Below are 23,536 nucleotides of genomic sequence, written 5' to 3'. Positions count from 1 at the left end.
AGCTGAAATGAGTTAGTTCAATCAACTCTGAGTTGACCGACTCTGAGTTAAGCGCTTGCACCACAACTATAAAAAGCCATTATCAATGGAGCACAGATATTATGAGTCACCATGGCAACAGCGCCAGACAAAAAGAGGTGTTTATTAATTACCAAGTAATCTAAATATTGTAATTTAATTAAAGGGATTACTCTTAATTCTTCTGTAATTTAAAATAAAATATGATGCAATTACATTAAATAGGCTAGCCTACTACATAAACCAATTAAGTATAAAACAATAGTGGATTTAACATACATTTTTAAAAGGTATATTTTTTATGTAACCTTCTCCCTCTACACACTTTGATCAATTCAAGAATAATTCATGCAATTGTATATTGTGAATTTGAAAGAATTAAAAGTGCAGTTTCTTGTCTCTCCTCTTTGTATTAATCAAGTGGTTGAGGTTGAGATTTAGCAATTAGTAATATGTAGACCAATACTTTCTAGAGATGGTATAGCCTGATTATTACATTAATCTAACTACACCGTTGAAGATGTCAGTTAATAATTCATAACTATTTTAGAGTAACTTACTGTTATAATATAGTAAACTTACTGTTATTCAACCTAAAGTAGGCTACTATTACTTTGATAAAATTTTACCTAAGTTAAAGTAAAAATAGGCTACCAGTCTAAAAATTCACTCAAGTAAAAAGTAGTTAATTTAAAACATGAGTAAAAGTTGCTGAGTAACTTGTGGGGGTGGGGTGGGGGACTTCCCCATGTGGGGAGAGTTGAGAAACATCTCAGAAAATATCACGGTTTATGGTATTAAACAATTATTAAATATATAAACTGCATTCTTAAATTACGGTTATTATTATCATCAGTTAAAATGACAGTTAAATAAATTAAACATTTGTTCAATAAAACATATCAACTAACTTCAATAATTGATTATGAATAAGATTAACATCTTATTTTTTATCATTAATAACTTATTAAATTATGTTTGAAAAATAAGTGAGTTCTATTAAATGTTTTTTATTCCAATTTTTTTAATGATTTAATAGAAATATATTATCAAAAACGGTGGTAATCAAATAAAAGTTTAGCAAACGTTTTAAATCCTTTTATTTTTTGGCAAAGTGCTACAAAACAGATTTAGTCAATTAAACCATGGACAAACAATATATATTCCTTAAAGAATGTGTAAATACATTTTAGTATTATTGTTGGTGTTTAACAGCACTTCCTCTTTAAAAAAGGGGAGGAGACCGCAAGAAATTCTGAGTTTACTGAAGAAAACCTGCTCCCGACCAGGTTAGGTTCACGGAGTAAGTTACCATGGTAACTGACTCTGAGTATAAGTTACCTCTCTTTCAGAAATGGGCTTGACTTACTCTGCTGTCTCAGGTTTAACTTACCTCCCTTTCTGAAACAGAAAACCCAGAGTTTCCCTCATTTCAGGGTTAACATACTCAGAGTTTTCACTTAACCTCCTTTCTGAAACAGGCCCCAGTCATTCAAGCAGATAAGGAACTCCTGCACACTATCATTAGCTACTTGCACTTTTCAATCAAGTTTATTCACACACAACGTTTCGGTCACACGACCTTCGTCAGGAGTATACAAAATGTTCAAAAACATCTCTTTTTAAATGCGTACATGACCACTCCACAGAACTCCATCTGTAAACAATTAAGCTCATTAGGAGTACATAATTAGCCCCACATCACAGACAACTACAAATTGTAATAGATTACAAAATTAGTTAAGATCACCCCGTAGATCAACAAGATTAAAAAAAAAAAAAAAAAAATGCTCATATATATATCCTATGCTTATAAGGATCCAGTCCTTTGATTCCCTTTATTTTCTCCTCATATCTCATCTTTGCATTAGGATTTAGCTTTGTCCGACAATCTTTAGCCTGCTGCATTTTTGTAGGATTTTTTTTTTCATGCCAGAAAGCAAGCCTGCTATGCCAGCACATGTAAACTGGCCAAACATACCCATAATTATTTGCGTGCTGATGACGTTGCCGCCCAGTGGTCACATGTGTTGTCTTAGCGATCTCTATATTTTGAATCAAATCGATGCAGGTTTGGTGAGCAGAAGATATTTTTGAACGGCAGTGCACATCCAACAGAATGATTCTAGCTTTATTTACCAATGTAGGCCCTATTTAAGTTACCCTAAAAACAACAGGATGAATGACGTGACACTGTGATAATAATACAGATATTAAACGTATAATGTGTGACAAAACAGGCTGTCAGTCTGATTAGTAATGATAAAAATGGTAACTTTAGAGCCTAAATGTTTCCAATTTATGCAAGGAATCCAAAAGTGAATAGTTGAAAGATATGAGAAAATTACCCATCAAAAAAGTCAGTAGCTTTCTCTTCCCGCCTGCGAGTGGAGGTTTATTATTCTCTATTTTTTTTAAAACAAAGATTAGCTTCACCTGAGCGGCGCCAATCAAGCAGTCCTGTCATCGATGTCATGCGCACAGCGCTTTATGCCGCCGCGTTCAGGCAGTATGCCTGTAACCCGTGTTTTCCTACCTTATACCGTGAAAGTGCACTTGAACGGCAGTCAAACCCGTGACTTCCCACCCGTGAACTCTTAAAGTTTCTAGATCGACGTACTCCCAGTTACGAGCTCTGACGTCACATAGCCCGCGAAACCATACAAAACAACAATGGCAGCACCTATGGCGGTTCACGGTGAGAATACAAGGACAGTACAACGTTGCAGTCAAATGAATAATTGTAGAATAATAATGATAATAATACACACCCGGTTGTGTATTTTACTATTATGTGTCTGAAACAACAATATATTGCGCTCAGGTAGTTGGTCGTGACTGCGTTGGAACGCTACAAAGTCGTGGTTTTGAAGTTGTGCTCAAAAACCTGCCTGGAACGCAGAGGGGACGTTTACATTTTAAAGAGACATGGCAACTAGCCTGTAAACAAACCTAATATAATTATCGTAAATAATTCATTCATTAAATTTACTTTATCCATTGAATGCTTTTAATCAGATTTGTCATTATTTTTACTAAATGAAAATATCAGAGGGACCCGCCCAATTAAGTTTATTTATTTCTTTATTATTTTTTTTTACTTTTGATGGGGAGGTCCCTAATACCTTATGGGGGATCCCGGATCCCGCCTCAAGATTTCGACCAATGCATAAAACCACAGCTGAAAATGGTATATTTCATTAGAAGTTTTATTTTTTATGTAGCCTACCTTTGTTGCCTATGCTCATTAATATTATTGTGTAAGCTATAATACATTCGAGCACTGTTATGTAGGGGTACAATGAAAAAAAAAAAAAAAAAACCATATCAAAAAACAACTTAAAATTGAGAAACAAAAAATAACGGGTTGTTTCAGGTCAAATATGGACAACCTAAACTGTTTAATTTAAAGCAACGGTTGGGTTTGTCGCTCTTTGACCCAAACACATTGGAACAACCCATCATTAAAAAACAAACAAACAAACAAAAAAACACTTCAGAAGACTATAGGTTCATTAAAATGGAAAGATAACAGAATATTGCTAGTATCAGGCTGAGGATCTGATCTGTGAAACTCACTGCGGCCAAATAATTACCCCTCTCGTTACCGGATGCTAAACAGAATTCATTAGACCATATCAAGAATTCGCCACAACAATGTTCACACAGAAGGTGTTTTACGAAAAAAGCACGATAGGTTCATAGACAAGTCTTTTTTTAAATTCTTATTGAAAAACAATGGAAAAGTACCAAAGTGGAATCTACTTTCCCTCTAACCCTTTATTCTCATCAATATTTTCATTATTTAGCCTATATTATCTCTTTTTTATTATCCTTAATGCTCAGTTTCTTGCAGCTGGGTGAATATTGCCAGAGGAATCGCCTGAACCTCAATCTACACCAACCCAAACTCTGAGGATAGAAGCACCTCTGCATTCAAAATGCCGTCTTGTAAACACATGAAGGTCTTCTTCGTGGTTCTGTTGAGTGCCATCATCAGTACAGTGACCATAAATAAAGTTCCTTATAATCTGTTCAAACTATTGATGAACAATAGCATGGTGGAGCCGTTGTTTCACGAAGAACCCTGTGTCTGAATGAAGCGGTGTTTGGCTGCAAGTGATGACGAGTGGTTTACCAAACGCTTCAGACAAGATGTTCCACCACTGCTCTCTCTCAATAACTGCAGGCTTCCTCACGACATCTATACCTGGTGGCAGGTAGGCATATTCAGTTCCATTCTTACCTTTGTGTTAAAAATGTCCTAAAACCACAATGTTATATAGAGGAGAGTGGGGTAAGATGAGTCATATGTTCTTTAAAAGATTTGGCACACAGACTACTTTAGGCTTGAGAAAAGTGGTACAACGCATGCCATGGAAACCCTTTAGCGTCACCACAGATCCATGGGTCTTCAATCCTGCTCCTGGAGGCCACTCTCCAGCAGAGTTTCGCTCAAATCCTATTTCAACACTGCTAAACTAGCTAATGAAGCACTTCAGGATCTGCAGGTTGGATATAAATTAGTTTGATGCGCCTCTAGGAAGCTTCATTTGACATTAGCTATGTTTCCATACACCTATTTTTATGCACATTTTGTGATCTCGCATGACAGAATGCTGGATGGAAACGCCAAGATACTCATAAATTCTACAAATGCGCATAAAAAATGTATGTGCTCAAGTGAGGCAGATACTTTTTTATCATGTAAGAAAACAATGGAAACAACTTAATTTGCAACAACAAGCTCAGCTCACGTGACTGCTTCAATAGAGGATGTGATTGCCTAACTGGGCCAAATTCATTGCATAGCATCTTAATGCTGGTTTGGTCATTCGGAAATGCCTGAGCCAAAGTTTGTCATCCGAATGACATGGTTTAATTCCCTCCCAGAAGCGTCTCGCATGATTGCATTCCCAAATACCAGACACCCGCATGTAAGATAACATGACGGTGTTTATTGTGTTTCGACTGTGTGATCTGTGAAGCCACTCATTTATGATGTAGAGGGAAAAGCCACAGATTGCTGCAACTTCCATTTTTATTAGATATTTTGCGCCTATTTGCCAGGAAGGGGCAATTTTGTTCTTTTGAACACATGAGATGGAGACGCTGTTTTATTCGCAAATGTTTTAGGCAAATAAAGTTAAATTAGCATCTTTGGATGAAAACATAGCTTGTTTGGGAGACTTTGACTGTCTGGATCTGATTTGTAATTAGATGAGTGAACCCCTCTGGGTGCCTGTCAGAGCACAATTTAATATAAGGATGAGGAGTATGAAGGCAAAAGAGTAGCAATACTCGAGAGCACGTAGATCTGAATTTGAGAACTTAAACTTGCAATAAATATTTGTACTTGAACATTTACCCTCACAGCTCCAATGTGAAAAGTTGAATGTTGAAATTTGCACAAAAATCGCTGCGAAAGATGCTTTCCAACAGGTTTTGGAGGTTCAACTCCATGTGACAAAAACTACGATAAAACCTGTTGGAAACCTGTCGATTTTTGTGAGAGCATATCAGTGAACACCCCAGACCACTCGGTGAGTTTCACTTCTTTGTAAACTAAAGTTTAATGCGTTTTATGAAGAATTGTTCCCGTGCACCTAACCATTGTGGAGGTTGGGGGGTGCAACCACAGAAACCGAAATTCTCAATCTGTCCAAATTTCAATCTTAACCGTTCTATTTCATCAGAAACGATCTTAAAACAGGGCTTCTAGTGTAAAATACTGAACTTGTGCTTTAAGCCATGTTAGCATTTCAGAACATCCACGAGGAGGCGAGTTTCGTGACATCATCGCGTACAATATGAGTCCCATTTCATTGGCTAGGCACCAACCAATAAAACGGCCTTTGAACACAAGTGCACAAGTTATTTTTGCCAAAAGAGTTGCAAAAGTCACGGCGTGAAATTTGAATTTTTTGTATTGTGAATGTACAAATAAATGCAAAGATATGTTGCGTTATAGTGACTGTCATGGTATTTCTTTCAATTGCATTTTACACGTGTGTGACTACTTGTCTGTGGCTTCAAATTTAGAATACAGGTTATCAGCGAGTGAAAATTTCAACATTCAACTTCGAAATTTTTTTTTTAAGGTTTTCGCATTGGAGCTGTGAGTGTAAATATTCACATACAAGGACGAATATTTATTGTATATAACTACGTTCTCTCTACGAATTGCTACCCTTTTACCTTTATAGAGGAGAATGTCAAGTAGGTTTAGGTGATGTATTGATAAAAGGACAAGCTACAGAGGGACAGGTATTTCACAAGTAGGTATACAGGCAGTAGAGGCATTCGTCTGGAAAACAAGAAATACCAGAAAGGATAAAGAACAAAAAATTGCTGAGCATACTATAATAAACATCAATTGGTACATAATGTATCCCATTATACTTTATACCATACGAAATCATCCAACATGATAAACATCACTCGATATAAGGATAGTATCAGCTCAGTGTCATAAGGATATAAACAGCTCAAAATATCGAATTCGCATCCCAAAAGATTTGTGATATCTTTGTGAATCTCAATAAAGAAGAAATAATGACATGTGGAACAGCGTCTTTGAGCTAAACTAACAGAAACAACAGCTGAGGGCATGTCTGCACATGTATGTGTGATGCAGTTATAAATAAGTAAACGCCAATCTCTATAAACACAAACAGGTCAATTGTAGGTCAATGACTAACACCTCAAGGTAACTTCTGCTAACGATCCTCTCGTTCTTCCAGGCGATGGTTATACAACCTGCTTTCATGCATTATGTGCACACTACGTGGTTGCACATTAACTCTCAAAGATTTTTATTTTCGCACCACTATTTCGAAAACACTCCCAAGAGATTCAAACGCGCTGGTAAACACAGTGGAGGGATTGAGACCAAGACCGTCTTAGAACTTCAGAAAAGGGAGCTGATCAGTGTGTACAGAGGGTGGTGAGAAGGACGAGGTCTCAGGAGTTTCAGTTACACGATTATTTAATGACATTCATCTGTATTGATGATATACACAGTCCTGTTATTGTGGATGTGACATTAGATGAACATAATGTAATTTAAAAAAAAATTAATAATCAATATAATCTGGTTAGTTGTCAATATTCAGGGTTTGACTTGATGTGTATTGTAGAACCGATTGTACGTTCAGTCATACCATAACCCAACCCAACCCCACACCACATAAGTACTTTTTAAAGATTAATATGTATAGGATGCTCGGTAATGGTCAAAATGGACAAAGATATACATTGTTACATATTTATATTTCCTTTCAATGCTGTTCTTTTGACTTTTCTATTCATCAAAGAATCCTGAAAAAAATACTTATTATACCGTTTCCTCAAAAATATTAAGCAGCACCACTTTGTTCAACATTGATAATAATAAGAAATGAGCACAAAATCGGCTTTTTGTGAAAGATCATGTGGCACTCAAGACGTCACTGAATGCAGAAATTAAGAAATAATGCTGTCCAAGTCCTAACTGTGATATTTTCAAGGATACATGTTTAATGCACAGACAGAAATATATAATTGTTCAGTAGCCTAGTGGTGTTTTCATGCATATAATCTTCAGTTATCTGTTCAACTCTAAAGCTGAGCTGTAAGAGACCATCCGTTAAGCTGCACAATACATTTCAAGAGGAAACAGATATAATCACACCGTCAATGGCTTGATCATTCAGGTCTTTCCACATTTTTTGAGTTTTTGGAGGAGCAAAGACAAACATGGTGTCATATCTGATTAAAGTGCGTCAAAATTTGAATTTTTTTGTTTGCATGTAATGGAAAGAGGTGTGGAGCCCCTGAGCAGATCGTTGGTGCAGCAATACAGGTTGGGTTGGTTTAATTTCTGCTAGTGGGAGAGCAGGGCACAACCTAACGCATTTTGGTTTTGGCTCAATTAATTAAAAAATAATTAGGTTAGATAAAAAATTTTTTACCTCAAGCAACATACACATCTCTGCTACAAATGAACACTTAAAGTTTTTTTCTAGGACCTACCATTTTCGTACAGTTGGACTGAAAGTGACAGAAGTGCAAATGTTACAACTTATATGCGGGGTTAATTGTAACAGAGAGAGGGGTTAGTTGTAACACTTGTGTGTAACACACATAATTCAGGACTATTTTATTTGTATAGTTTGATATTGTTTGTGTATCTGTATAGACAGATATCCACACATCCATCCCTCATCCAATCATCCTTCTATTGTGGATCAATTTCATGGATAGAGACATAGAAAAGAGCTGCACAGTTTTGCAATAAATAATAATAAATACAATTATAAAATATTGTAATTGCAATTAAATTAGATTTGTGTGAGGCAGCTGCATGTACAATTATTATTATTATTATTATTAATAATAATAACAGTAATAATAATACAAATGAGCTTAGAATAAAAATTTAAAGGGTTTATTGCATTAAAAACATGCCATATTTTGAATAAATAAACAAGTTATCATTCATAGTACACTAAATTTTAAACTAAATTCCAACATTGTTTGTGAAAGTCCAACAAAGTTAAATGTATAATCAAACCTGAAACGTTGTGTGGCTCCTTTTTCATTTGATTTGATTTTCATTGTACACTTGGCGGCTTTTTTAAGCCTAGCTAACAGTCGTTATGGGAATTGCTGACATGTTTCAAAACGGTGCTATGTTTGAACCAACAAGACGGTGATTAAGGCAATATAAAGTTAGATTTGGAAACGTATACACCCAACTCAGAAACCGGAAAAAATATATGATGAAAAAATGTACTTTTAGGGTGTCAAAACACCCTTTGTCCAGTATCTTCACAAAATATAATCAAAACTTTCCGCAAATTCGCGGGAGACTGGTAATTAATCACTTAAAGCTCTTTATCTAAACCTCTCAACACAGCCGCGGGACTCGCACGTCCTCCATGTCTGTAGTTTAACACTTTTTACTTGTGTTTGTAGTTCTAACCGAATCCTCATCCACAGCGCAATGGTTTGTGGGCAATATCAGCCGTTAGAGTGTGCATCGATCTACACTTCGGATTCTGACCGGATTTAGTAGACCATCCGGGTATCTTTGAAACACTCATTTCAACATACTACGATTTGGGACGTACTAATTCTATTTTCGAATACTGTACTATTTAGGACGGGTAGTATGCGAATTGGGACGCAGCATAGGTCTGTTATTGCCAATCATGGGCCTCTTCCTTGCTCAGGTCAGGGGGCTTCTGCCCCATCTAGCCTTACGTCAATTTGGCCCTGATGTCTATCTATTCTCTGAGGCTCTCCCACTCAGCTGCTTTTATTGTAACTGGATTTTGTTTTGTAAACCTAAAAGTTTTAAGCAAAACAATTTCTACTCTACAGTTCTATCTGACCTTCATTTGATGGTGTTATGACACTTGAGGTTTAGTCTTCAAGGTCAAGGTCAAGGTAAACTTTATTATCCCACAGGGGGAAATTCATGTGGTCATTCATTACGCGCTGTTGTCACAACATATTTTTTACGCATTACTGTTGTCACAACATATTTTCTAAAAAAATTTAAAAAACCCATAAAAAACAACACAAACACAAAAAGGAATGACAATACGGCGGAATTGACATTCACAATCCAACATTTAACGCTAAAAAAAGTATATTATCAAAAGACTAAAACTATAACAACTTGTGATGTACTTGGTCATTATACAATCTGATCGCTGTAGGTACAAATGATTTATTGTACCTTTCTGTTCTAATTCTCTGTTGTATAATTCTACCAGTTGAAGGGGTAAGGGGTAAGTTAAATAAGGGGTGAGTCGTAGCTAAGTGACTCGAAAGTGGCGTGTATGTTTACGCAAAAGTCATGATATCATGTTAGCCTATGAGCGTGTCTGATGCTCAAATGTGCTGGCTGTGCAGCTGCAAATGCGTTTTACAAAAGGCTTCAGTAAATCGAGGAAAAGAAGTTATTCGAGAAAAAGATATAAATATATTTTGTTAGTTCATTTTTGTAAGTTTGTGAGAGCTATTTTTGTTCAATTTGGAGGTATTTCTTTTAGCTATTTATTATTTACATATTTATTTTTATAATACAGTAGAGACATTATTTCTATCATTATTTCATTCATTATTTTTGAAACTGTCATAATAAAACTTGTTGAGAATCCTATCTGAATTTATGTCTTGTAAGTTGTAATATAACAATTTTCTAACCATACAGTACAGAGGAGGCATGGCCTGTTTTAAATGTATTGAAATTAATAAGGTATCATTCAGTAAACTTCTAGTATCATTTGAGTATCTATCTGTTTATCGGGCCAAGTGTCCTGTTTTTTTTTGGTAATCAAAATATGGTCACCCTAATCAATACGTGCTGTGTCATAAAAATGGAGTTTAGATGTTTTCAAGTGCAAGGTTGGACTTTTATACTAACTTACATCAAGTTGTAGTATAAAAATTTTCTGCCAGGTCCTAGTTCTGTCAGTTGAGTTAAATGTGTTATTTACGATGATTGATAAAATGAAGAGTGTGTGTTTGTTAACCTGTGAACTCTGAATCTGTTTATTTCAGACGTCTGAGCAACGTTGATGCACTGTAGGCTACACTTAACAACTTTTGGTCGTGTTTGTCTCAGGTATATGTTTTATTCGGATTTGTCATGTAACATGTTCTTTGTAAAATATATTAGCTGAATTAAGTGTTACCATTAACACAAGCTACATGCTCGCACATGCTGAAATGTACTGCGCGATAGGCCTACGTTCTTCACTTTATGCATTTCAATTTTACAAAAATATGTAAAATGATGTTTCATAGTTTCTCTGTTTTCTTGAAATTTCTTTAATGTAGATTGCACTGACTGTACACTATCAGGTTTTGGTCGTGTTTTTCGTCCCAGTTTTGTCTGTGATAGGCCCGGTAAAGTGCATTCTTGAGTGACCACCATCCACATACTCTCAGTGTGATTCCACCCACACACAGTCACGTGTGTAAATATTGATTTCCGATTGATTGGGGCCTAATCTTTTCCTCTTTTACTGGTTTCTGCCTTTCTCTTATGCCAGTAGCCTAGGCTACTAACTATCAGAAAACATGTCAGTGTAAGTCCACTAGATGTCAGCAGCCGCTTTCTTTTTTTTAATTACAGCATGACACCTAACAGTGTGTTTAGTTAGTGCATAGACTGTTCGTCTCATAAAAAAATAAAAACAACATCTCTTTAGTCTGGCCTTGTTTTTAATTTAATGGTTTTCTTTATTTTAATAAACCTTTACATGTTGTTTTTATTCTTGTATTTTACTTGTACTAGTTGCCTATTTTGTGCTATATAAATAATATTTGCTTGCTGCTTGCTCAGGACTCAGGAAAGGAAAAAGGAAAAAGTTCAATCCTGCTTGCGTTTCCCAAAAGCATCCCAAACAGCTGTTATTAGAAGAACAATCGCCGTTGCCACCACGATCAATTAAGCTTACGATGCGTTTTGGATACGCAGCCCAGAACAGTCGAAGTAGCCAACAAATTCTAGAATAGGTAGGCCTAATGGTCTTCTTCGGTAAAGAATAGTTAAAAATATATATATATTTGCATATTAATTGTAATTCTCCCAAATGACCGAATGCAGCATGTAGTTCTTGAGCGAGTGACAGAAGTCTAAAACTGATTAACATTTTGTATTAACCACCCCAGTGAAGGTTTGCACATGGAGAAAATACCATTCAGTGCCTATAGAGAGCAGCATCAGCCCGTGGACTCGTGTCACCTTCGCTGCGATTTTCTTTCTTATCCGAAACTTTTCCTCAGAAAACTCAAAGCAAACATCAAGTGTATTAATGCTTGTGTAATAACGTATTTTTGTTGTCTAGAATTTAAAATGATTGATCATTTGAAAAACATTGTGGCAGAACAGTCAGTTGGCTCAATTGTCGAATGAGATTTTTTTTCTTCTTCTTAAAAGTTTATATCTTTGAACAGTTTCTTGTTCGCATCATATTTGAATGTCTTATTGTTTTAAACAAATTGCATGCGTACAAAAGAGTCTACAATTTGCACAATAACTAAATGCAAATCAATTGTTGATCAAAACTGATGAGTTGATGATTCTCAGTGAAACGTCAAACTCGTAACGTCAACAAAATAGAAAAGAAAAACATTACATTTGTAGCTATATAACTATGCACGGTGAAAAGACATTTAAACATTTTGACCAGTGTGGATCACACGATGACAAAACATTTTTTATGTCATTGGCCAATTTATTGAACAATAACCAGGTCATGAATGATTTATGTGAGTCACTACATTTTTGAGTTCTGATGTTCATTCAACCAGCTGTGATATAGTTCACAGTTAGAGAATGTTAAGACGGCAAAGTGTGAAATGTGGCAAAGCGATTGAGGAAAAAACCTATAATGTAATCTTACACTCACTTGCATGAATATTAATTATTTGTTGTATTATTAAGCGAAATGCCAAAATTGGCATTTAAAGGTATTTTACCAATCCCAGAATGCATTGGAATGTAAAAAATAAATCCAATATGGCTGATGAGAGGAATATTGATTTTAAATACATATATTTTATTTATGCATTTTCAGCAAAGAAACATTATTGATGTAAAGTGACAATAAAGATGTTTATAATGTTACACAAGCTTTCTATTTTAAACTACACGCTATTATTCTGAGCTTTCTATTCATCAAATAATCCTAGGAAAATGTAGGCTATCATGATTTCCACAAGAATATCAATCAGCTCCACTGTTTTGAACATTGATGATAATATGAAACGTTTCTTGAGCAGCAAATCAGCATATGAGAATGATTTCTGAAGGATCATGTGACACTGAAGACTAGTGCTGAAAATATATTTTAAAAAATAAAATAGAATTAAATAGAAATTAAAATAGAAAACAGGTATTTTGATTTGTAATAATAATTTACAGTGTTGCTGTTTTTACTTTTATTTGACCAAATAAGCATAAGTGACTTCTTAGTTCTTTCCAAACCTTTTATTCAATACTGAAATGTATTGCATAATTATTTGGTGTAAAAATGATTATTGCACATACATCAAACTGTTTTGAAATCATTTTTGAGTATAGAGCACTATTTTTGTTTCACACATGGAGTTTCTTCCTACATATAGAGTGTTCTAAATGGATTACTTACAAGGTTTTATGATGTTTAGGATGCCGACAGATGTAGGCCTACTTTCTACAGCAACCTTGAAGGGACAAATGGACATCACACACATTTACAAGGTAAAGTTTCAGCATGAAATGCACTTTAATTCAGCCTGCAACAACAGTTTATGTTCATGTGTTTGTGCTGCTGTTCTTATTTCGATGAGCTAATGAGAATGTGAGAAAAAATGTGTTTATGACAGTATGTCACTTATTCAGACCGACAGAGCTCTGTAGTGGGCAAGAGTTTTCCAAAAACAGTCAGTATAGGCTTGGCATCCCCAACTAAAATCTGAGTTGGCTAGTGGAATACGCATGGAAGGATTTTTATTGTGATATTTGACTTGAGAATTTTTAACATCACTTAATAAAGATGACATGAAACAACAGCTGTTATCTTTGTCCCACATGGAAATGCAAAGTGAAAATACATGCGTTTTGATTTAATGCTCATGTAGGCCTACACTTATCCATAACTGCCAACAGCTGTATATAATTGCTATGTAAATCGCACTCTTTATCGGTTTGCTGTCTTGTTGTTTGGATGCAGGTGTTCACACTCTTCTTGAGATGATGAGAACATACATTATGGAGATTTGTGTCTTCATCTCAGCAGGGGTCACTCATGTCACTTGGCAGCATCTCACAGAAACTTTAAAGTTGCCCTTCTTGTTCTGGTATCAGTTTAAAGTTAGTAAAATGGTGTTGTGTTTTTCCTCTCTATCTAAGTTAAATTGTCTGTTTGATGCTGATCTGCCTGGATATACTGATTTTCATGGTTTTTAAATTAAAACAAAGTTTTCCCTGGATTTTACATTCATTCTTTGAGAGCCTTTAAAGGGATAGTTTACTTTGAAATTGATTTTTGGTATGTTTCAGCTTACCTCAAGAGCATCCAAGATGTAGGTATCTTTGTTTCCGCAGTAGTTTCAATTTTGATATTTTTAGGTCAAACCGTTCATTTCTATCAGTCATATAATGGAGGTCTATGGTCACCACCTCAAAGAGCATGCACAGAGAAGTCCAGATTAAACATGATTTAATGACTCGTAAATGGAAGTACACATTGATGGCTTAAGACACGAAACAAGCGTTTTTTGTGTGAAATCAAACAGTATTCATATTGTTTTTACCTCTTGTAAACACAGCCACGTCCAAGTGATCTGAGGGCGCCGGCACTTTGGTCTACTCAAGTGGCGGAAAGCGCCGAAAGTGATCTCTTGCGTGGTTGCGAAAAAAAAAATTCAATGTTGTCTTTTGATATATCAAACTCCCTTTTGATACATCAAATTTCCTGTATATCTAAATATGTTTAGATCTTCACAGTGAAAGGTTATACTTCCGAAAACAATGAGTAACATATACAGTACACGTGCAAGAGATCTCTTTCCGGTGCTTTCGTCCGCTCCCTCAGATCACTTGGACGTGGCTGTGTTTACAAGAGGTAAAACAATAAAAATACTGTTTGTTTTCTCACACAAACCACTCATTTCGTGTCTTGGGCCATCAATGTGTACTTACATTTACGAGTCATTAAATCATGTTTATTTTGGACTTCTCTGTGCATGCTCTTTGGGGTGGTGACCATAGACCTCCATTATATGACTGAGGGAGACAAGAGCGGTTTGACCAAAAAATATCAAAATTGAAAATACTGTGGAAACAAAGACACCTACATCTTGGATGTCCTTGAGGTAAGCTAAAACATACCAAAAATTAATTTCAAAGTGAACTATCCCTTTAAGATATGATTCATCTCTGGTTGCTTTGCTTCATGGCTTAGATTTGTTTATTGATTTTATTTATTTATTTATTTTTTTGAAAATGAATGAGAAAAAAAAAAATTGGAACCAAAGAGACCAAGTGGGTGTTCTCTTTATTTGAATTATTTGAACTTGATTTGAATTTCAACTTGATTGTTTAGTTGATAATTTGTATGAGCTCATTATTATTTTGAGCTAAAATTGTGAATTGCAAATGCAGTTACAGCTTAAACAAAGGGTAACAAACAAATGAAGAAGACTGTCTCTTCTTAGCAAAGCACAAGGCAATGTGGTGCCAAAACAAGACATGAATCCTGCGCTCACCAAAACCGCTCACATAATGTTTCTCTTCTTTGATTACTGCAGACAGACGCTATTGGAGGAAGAATACAATGACAGCAAAAAGATGACCCCGATATCTACCAGCGCACAATCCGATGACATCTCTGTGGGGTAACGCGTGCATTATTGAAAAGGAAACGTTCAACATGGATTTGAGTTTCTATCTAGTTGACAGTTTCCGATAATACAATCCATCTGCCTCCACATGTGTAACCGAATAAGTCTCCTTTGATAAAAACACTATAGACATTTTTGTGAAGTCTAAAACTGCCACATAAATTGACGGTTATCACATGCTTTCTAATCTGTGCTCGTTCATATGTCCCGTCCCCTAAATTAAGGGGTGTTATTTTGAAATAACAATAGCTTCCATATGGAAACGTGGCCAATTATGCAGCTCTCCCAGTAACAGGTTTTTCATTTCTATTTTTTTTTTTTTTTTTTTACAAACAGGCATGTGTGAAGCTTGTCAAGGTAAGATAAAAAAAAAAATTAAATGATATTAATATTGAAAACATTAGTACAATATTTATTTAAAAATTAATTACGAAGAGAATAGTGTGAAGAATAGTGTGAAAATAATTGTAAAAATCAATCATTTTTACTTTCCCCTGGTTATTTCTCAATCTGGTATGATATGTCATTATATCCTGTATCACAAGACGTGAAGGAGAAAAAAGAGAGGGAGGGAAGGGAAGGTGAGGAGAGAGAAAATATCTGAAGAGAGATCAATTTGAAATGTAATGGAGTGAAACCTCGAGATTGATTTTATTGCCGTTTTGTGGTGGTCAGTAATTTTCCTGGCCGCTGAGAGCAGTTGTGTGTGTGTGTGTGTGTGTGACGCCCCCTTTATTCTCAGTAAAAGCTGGTCTTGTCACTACAGGTGAGATATGAGCCAATCAACATGGCTTCAGCAAATAATCAGTATGAACACATACAGTATCAGCTTCCTCCTTGTTCAGCAGGATGAAAGACTGGAACAGTAGCTCTAAGCTGAGGCTATTATTATATTTCAGGCTTTTGTAAGAGTTAGTCCAAACGTTGCAATCTGTGTTTTGTAAAAGTATACCAAGAACATACTAGAAGATTATATAATGGAATAACAGATGCGAAAGTGTTTACAGGAACAGATCACTCATAAATGAATTGGTAACACTTTACAATAAGGTTCATTAGTTAACATTAGTTAATGTATTAACTAACATGAACTAACCATGAGCAATACATTTGTTACTGTATTTGTTCATCTTTGTTAACGTTAGTTAATAAAAATACATCTGTTCATTGTTTGTTCATGTTAGTTCACGGTGCATTAACTAATGTTAACAAGATTTAAATAAAATATTAGTAAATGTTGAAATTAACATTAACAAAGATCAATAAATGCTGTATATGTGCAGTTCATATTAACTAATGTAGTTAACTAATGTTAACTAACGGACCTTATTGTAAAGTGTTACCATGAATATTTTAACATTATTTTGTGAATTATAGTGCATGTGTGCATTTTATCAGCACTTATGCAGGGATTTAAACTTGTGACCTTGGCATTATGAATGCCATGCTCTAGCGGTTGAGCTACAGGAACACAAAATCAATTCTTTGTCATATTCTGTTGTCATTCAAGTACACTCAATGGGCCCTCTTATAAACCTGGTGCAATGCAGCGCAAGTGTTTTCACGTCCAGCTCACGTCTTTTTCACGTTGTTTTAATAGCGAATGCATTTGCCTGTTTGTCTTAATGGGTGTGCTGGTATGAAAACGAGGTGTGTTCGGGCACATTGTTGGCACGTTGCTGTTTTGAGGCAAATAGCAATAGTTAAAGGAGTAGTTCACTTTTGAGAAAACTTTTGCTGATAATTTACTCACCCCCATGTCATCCAAGATGTCCATGTCTTTCTTTCTTCAGTCGAAAAGAAATTAAGGTTTTTGATGAAAACATTCCAGGATTTTTCTTCATATAATGCACTTCAATGGGATCCAAATGGTTCAAGGTCAAAGACAGTTTCAGTGCAAACTGTTCAAAGGGCTTTAAGTTTCAGATGGTGAATAAGGGTCTTATCAAGCGAAACGATCGCTCATTTAAAAAAAAATAACCAAGTTTAAGTTTTATAAGCTCAAATGGTCGCCTTGCTCTGTTCTGTGATGCGTGTTCGTGACTCTCCTGTTCGATCTCGTTTATCAAAATGAACAAATCTTTTTTTGTGTCATTTGGTTTATTCAACGAACGAAATGAACGAGTTGACCCTGGAAAAGTTTCGTTTCTTTCCCCTATCAAATTTCATCATGTAAATATCTAATTTGCCATGGTGCGAGCGAAACTAGCTTTTGTCTTTTGACACTCTGATTGGTTTATTGCATGTCCCGCCCAAAAAACACCCCTTTAGACCATAAGCCGAGTATGCCGACCATTTTTCACATCATTAAATCAGCAAAAGTGAGTTCGGACACTCCATAAGTGCACTTGCGCCGTGCGCTTTAGACCATGTGCTAAGACCGTTAAAATAGTGCCCAATGTCTTTGAAAATTTTTATGGGCTTTTTGGCAAGAAAATAAGTCATAAACAAGTGTCCAACCACACAAAGCTCAGCTTTATGTGCAACATTACAACATCATGAGCCTTAAGGCCAATTTATACTTCTGCGTAGGGTGCGCGCAGTAGGTACGGCATGGCATACGCAGAGACGCGTCCCATACCGCATACCCTTCGCCGTACCCTGACGCGCACCTCCTCAAAAATGTAACCACACGTCGCGACGATGCGGACCGCAAGATTTGGTATGGTAGCATCGTATTTCCTCCTACACATTTCCACAAGTACCATCTCGCCTTTCAGTTTTAGTAATTTCACTAAAATTAACTGTTTTTCCACCTCAATAAGCTACAAATCCAACATGATCCGCTCTCTTTCAGGCTTGTAGTAACCTAGCCGCAACTCGAGAAATCGAAACAGTGGAACATTAAAACCCTCCGCCGCCAACTAGCGTTTCGGAGCAGTATTGCAGAGCAACCAAGACCTGAACGCATAAGTATAAATGCTCACAAAGGCATCGCCAACGCCGTACACTCCCGCGTACCCTCGACGCAGGAGTATAAATTGGCCTTTAGAAGTATAATGTTAAAGTATTTTTTGGATCACCTAAAAGAAAGCTGCTACAATCTAGCGATGTTTCCCGAGATATCCCGCCCTCTGTCTGAGCTCCTTGGCACTGTCCTGTCAGATTTATGTTTTGTATTAAGTAAAGGCGAAGCTACTCATGTTGTCTCACTCTATCAATAGCAAATGCATTAGTGATATCTACTACGTGCGAGAACACTATTCATTTACCTCGACCTGTCCCTGCAGGGGCGCATGCAAGCTTGTAGGAGGTAAAGAGCTGTATCCGCTTACTCCTCGATGGGACCCGGGCGTCAGGCCCTGGGTAATCGATGCCCATCGAAAGGAGGGAGGGCATAGAGAGGAGGTACAGAGATGGCAGATGAGGAAGATTTTGTGAAGTCTGGCCAACACATCTGCCTGGGGTGGAGGGGATAGAGTTGTGGGTAGTGTTAATTTCGTTAACGAAAACTAAACGAAAATATTTTCGTCAACGCACATTTTTCACCGAACGAAAACTAGACGAGACGAGACTAAAATCCCCACTAAGAAACAATAACTGGGACTAAATCAGAAATAATTTTCGTAGACTAATAAAGACGAGACGAAAATGCAGTTCGGTAAATAAAGACTGGGCTAAAATCTATGGACATTTTAGTTCACGAACAAAGACGAGACGAAAATTACATATTATTATATGATATGGTTTTGTCAAATCCTGTCTCCTCCTCCGCCTCCTCCTCGTCAGCTCTTCCGCCACACACACCCACGTTCAAACCTGGAGCGGGCGGGCACAGTCAGAGTAGCCTACACAACACGGAGCAGACAGGAGCTGGATTCACGGTGAGGCGGCGGCGACAGGTTAAAAGTAAAACATGCTTTGCACGGGGCTCGGGAGAAAGAAGAGACGTGATATATGGACACATTTTGTTACAATGATAAACTAACTAATGATGGCTAACTTTCATAGCATTTAGTATCCAGGCTGGCTATGTTGCGTTAGCTTCTTAGCACGTAGCGACCGTAGCCACTTGTTGATAGAATTGTATGTGAAGTTAAATTTATGCTAACTTAGATATGTTATACTGGCCGGCAGTGGCGGCTGGTGAAAAATATTGGAGGGGGGGCTGAATAAGAGGGGGGTCTGGGGGTCCCCCCCCAGAAAATTTTGAATTTAGTAGATGTGATTTCCTGCATTCTGGTGCATTTTAGGCCTAAGGCCCACTAGGGGGCCTTAGCAAACTTACATGGGTCAATAAGTCTTAAAATAATTTAGATTTAGTTATATTAACATAATCTTAACTTAACTGTGTTCATTATACCATCAATTACCATTCACTAGTTTTCAACAATATAAATGAAGAAAAAAATACTGTTTTGCCCTTACCTATAGCCTACCAATAAAATAACTTAAACCAGTCAATACCAATGGTCAAATAATAGAATAATAATAATAACAGTTTGACAGTTAATGATAATGAACAAGTTGCATGTTTATTATGCTCTGTGTGCTGACAGAAAAAGTGAAAACGCATAATATTGATAAATTATAATATAGTTAATACAAAAAATAATAGGTAATACAACAATCTAGTTTAATCAATCCCCAGCTGTAGACTACATATTTTTGACAAATTGACAATTGGATAATGGATAACAATGTGTTGATACTAGAGAAAGAGAGAGAGAAAAGGCTCTGAAAGAGAGGGTGGGACAACATTCTTGATTGTAACACCCAAGTATGAGAAGAAAGTTGATTTTAACTAGTATGAAACACAGTAATCTAGCTCAGAACTAAAAAACATAAAAAAACAAAGCAAACACACAGGTATTAATATTCCTATAACTATTTTAATATCAAATGTGTGTGAAACAGTGTTTATGTGTGTGTGAGTGAGTGAGTGACAGAGACAGACAGGTCAATTCCCACGACTTACTTTACATTATTTCCACTCGACGTCACTGGCGCTGCCATTCTGCTCTCATCTGAGGTAAAAAATGTCCCGTGATGCGCGTGCACGGTGCACTCCCCTAATCTGATACTGTGGGCGATATTTTCAGCGCCCCTAAACCATAAAATTTGACGACGCTGATTGGCGAAATATAAACTTTTTTGCATAGCAACCGGGGAACCATTGGCTTAAATTCCAGCACTGTGGGGCTGAGCGAACTGGCGCCCTGAGAAGACAGCCTATTGGCTATACTACTACACCAACATGATAAAAGTAACGAAAGTGAATGCAAATATCATTCTGGTGAGTTCAAAACACTTTTCAAAGTAAAACCATTATTAGCATATAATTAACACAGATTATTTTTCGAAATGATAAATTTTAATATATATTAAAAAAACAGACAGACAGGTCGGAGGGAGGGCGGCGCCCCAGCGCCCTCTATGGGCGAGCCGCCCCTGCTGGCCGGGCAACTATAGTTTCAGTTACATTTGATTAAAGCAGACAGACGCTTTAAAAAGATTAGTTAAAAAGATTTCATACGTTCTAGCAATCTATGCCTTGTTTCACCTTAAATACTGTACCTTTATATACCATGTGAACTAGCTGGCAGGAAAGCACTTTTGTTGTATCAGTTGGAGTTTTTTTTTTTTTTTTCACAACATTGACCTCAAATCTATTTATTTTATTATTCTATGTGAACTAGCTTTAAACAGCCAGCACTTTTGTTAAGTTCATAATACACTTTATTTTATTTATTTGTTTCCTTTGTCAGGTGTATTTTATTTGTTTTAATGCAAGCATTTGTGTTTGTGTCTTTGAACCTTAACAATGTTCAAAATAAATATGCAAATATTGTCAGAACATCTTCCATGTCTGCATGTGTTCCTTAAAATTGTGTTTTTTTATCAAAAAGATGAGAGAAAATGTTGAAATGTGAAATAATTTTAGGAAATGTTAAATATTATCTGCTGACAAAAAAAGTAAAAGGTTAAAATGATGTCCTGACTAAAACTAGACTAAAATGTTGACAGTTTTTTTTTTGACTAAAACTAAACGAATAAAATTATGTTTTCTTGGACTAAAATAAAGACTAAAATGCTCGACTTATAGTCGACTAAAACTAGACTAAATAAAAATGGGATGATGTCGACTAAATGTGATAAAAACTAACAAGCGATGCTGAAACTGGACTAAAACTGAAACTAAATTTAAAAATGGCTGGTAAAATGAACACTAGTTGTGGGTAGGGTTAGGGTGTGCTTGGATATTCTAGCTCCACTCATTAGGCCCAAATTACATTCGATCCTCCACTCTGGATGTCTAGTGAGGAGGAGCTAGACCTAAGCTCCACCCATTAGCTCTGTAGTGAGCGGCCTCTTCGGAAAGTTGCTATGGAGTTTAAGGTTTGGCTACACGAGACTAGGGGGATAGAAAAGACACGGGGGGCAAATGAGCAGGTTAGTGTTCTCTGCCTTTTCACACTCAGTCTTGCACAGCGTGGCCGTGATGAAAGGCCTCAATAATAATGGAGTTTGCAGGTTTCTGGCAGCACCAAAGTGAAGCCACGACCTCTATTAGGGTTGTCGCTAACGTCCAGTAAAGTCTTCAGCGACTGGGAGTGCTGTTCTAACATCCAAACCGCCTCTGTGTATGTGTGTGGTTGTGTATACATGAGGAATAACAGGCTCTGGAGTTGTTGTGTAAGTCTGGCTAAAGGTCATTGTGTGGGATCTGTCAGTGAGGGAAGCCTTGGCATTTATAACCTGCAACTTCAAGCCGCGGCGTGCAGAATACACACACATCATTGCAATGATGAAGTTGATGCTTCCGAAACATATTGCCGTACAATGTCGAAACAGTTTGAAATATGTTCATATAGAATATGAGATGATTGGTTTAGTGATTAGCACACATGCTCCAGATATGTTAAACCATCATACAGGGGGATATGCACGTCAAAAAAATATTGTTGGTTTAACTTAAAAAATTAAGTAACCTGGTTGCCTTAAAATTTTAAGTTGATTGAAATGGAAAAGGTGAGCTAATACAACGAAGGAGATTGATTTAATCATCAGAAACCCCCCAAAAAATAAGTTATCTGAACTAAATAAATGATTTAAGTTGATTTGACAAAAGCAAAAATGTTGTGATAACAAATCTTGAAAATATTTTTTTTTACAGTGAATTTGGTTATTGTTTTTTTTTTAAAACATAAGTTTCCCTCCATTGGATATTCAAGTAAAAAAAAATGTAATTAAGCATAGACCATCGATTCTATTGGATGCTTGGAAAGTAAAATATTGTATGGTAAATACAACACTGTAAAAAAATATTTTCATAATTTGTAATCATAACATTTTTTTCTTTTGTCAAATCAACTTAAATATTTTATGTAGTTCAGATAACATAATATTTTGAGTTTCTGATGATTAAATTAATCTCCTTTATTGTATGAACTCACTTTTTCCATTTCAATGAACTTTAAATTTTAAGGCTAAAGTTAAACCAACATTATTTTTTTACAGTGAAAAAAAAACAAAAAAAAAACAGTCTAATTATGAAATTCAAATTCTGTATTTAAAACGCAGAACATTCCCAGAATGCACTGTGGCAAAATAAGTTTTGATTATAATATAATTTAATATAGCTTTACATTAATTTTACTGAATAAAAAAGTTTTTTTAATAGTATTTTAGTTTATTTTACTCAATATTTGTGTGTGCTGTGTGATTTTATGTTTAATGACTATAATAAGCATACAAATACACAAATTTTGAGTAAGTTCATTTTTAATTGCATTGAATTATTTTAGGACATCATGAAAATTTGTGCCTGACAGGCTTAAGGCACTTTGACGCGATGATGCTCTTGAATTGAAACAATAGATCCCTATAAATGAAGATATTCCCACCCGGCACGATCAATCGCGGTGCGACAAAACAAGAATTTTCTTTTTCGACCAGTGTGTCGAGCATTGTGATCTATTTGAGTTTCTGCAAACATATGAAGACAGAGCATCCAAATCAGATGGTACTTATATAATCTCAAAATAATCGTTCCACACAACGTTGCTTCTAAAGTTGTCTTGTTTTAAGAATGCTTCGATTTTTGTTGTATTGGGTTAATAAAATAATATTTTACTGTGTGCTCGATTCAGGGAGGTCCCGAGCGAAAGGAGGGCTTCTGTTTGAATAA

General features: G+C 36.0%; 1 pseudogene across 1 annotated transcript in view; it reads left to right on the top strand.

Annotated features, from left to right (window-relative positions):
• The window catches only part of LOC148970871 (uncharacterized), a 35,127-nt pseudogene extending 28,088 nt beyond the window's left edge, over positions 1-7,039 (top strand). The window contains exons 4-5 of the transcript XR_016147406.1: positions 3,875-4,238; positions 6,732-7,039. The product of XR_016147406.1 is annotated as an uncharacterized LOC148970871 (transcript). The remainder of the gene's footprint in view (positions 1-3,874; positions 4,239-6,731) is intronic.
• The last annotated feature ends 16,497 nt before the right edge of the window (positions 7,040-23,536 follow it).

Source organism: Pimephales promelas, chromosome 18 (genome assembly GCF_988280905.1).
Source record: "Pimephales promelas chromosome 18, fPimPro1.hap1.1, whole genome shotgun sequence".
Lineage (NCBI taxonomy): Eukaryota > Metazoa > Chordata > Actinopteri > Cypriniformes > Leuciscidae > Pimephales > Pimephales promelas.
Note: the sequence above shows the minus strand (reverse complement) of the source record. Positions and strands in the feature narration are given on the sequence as shown.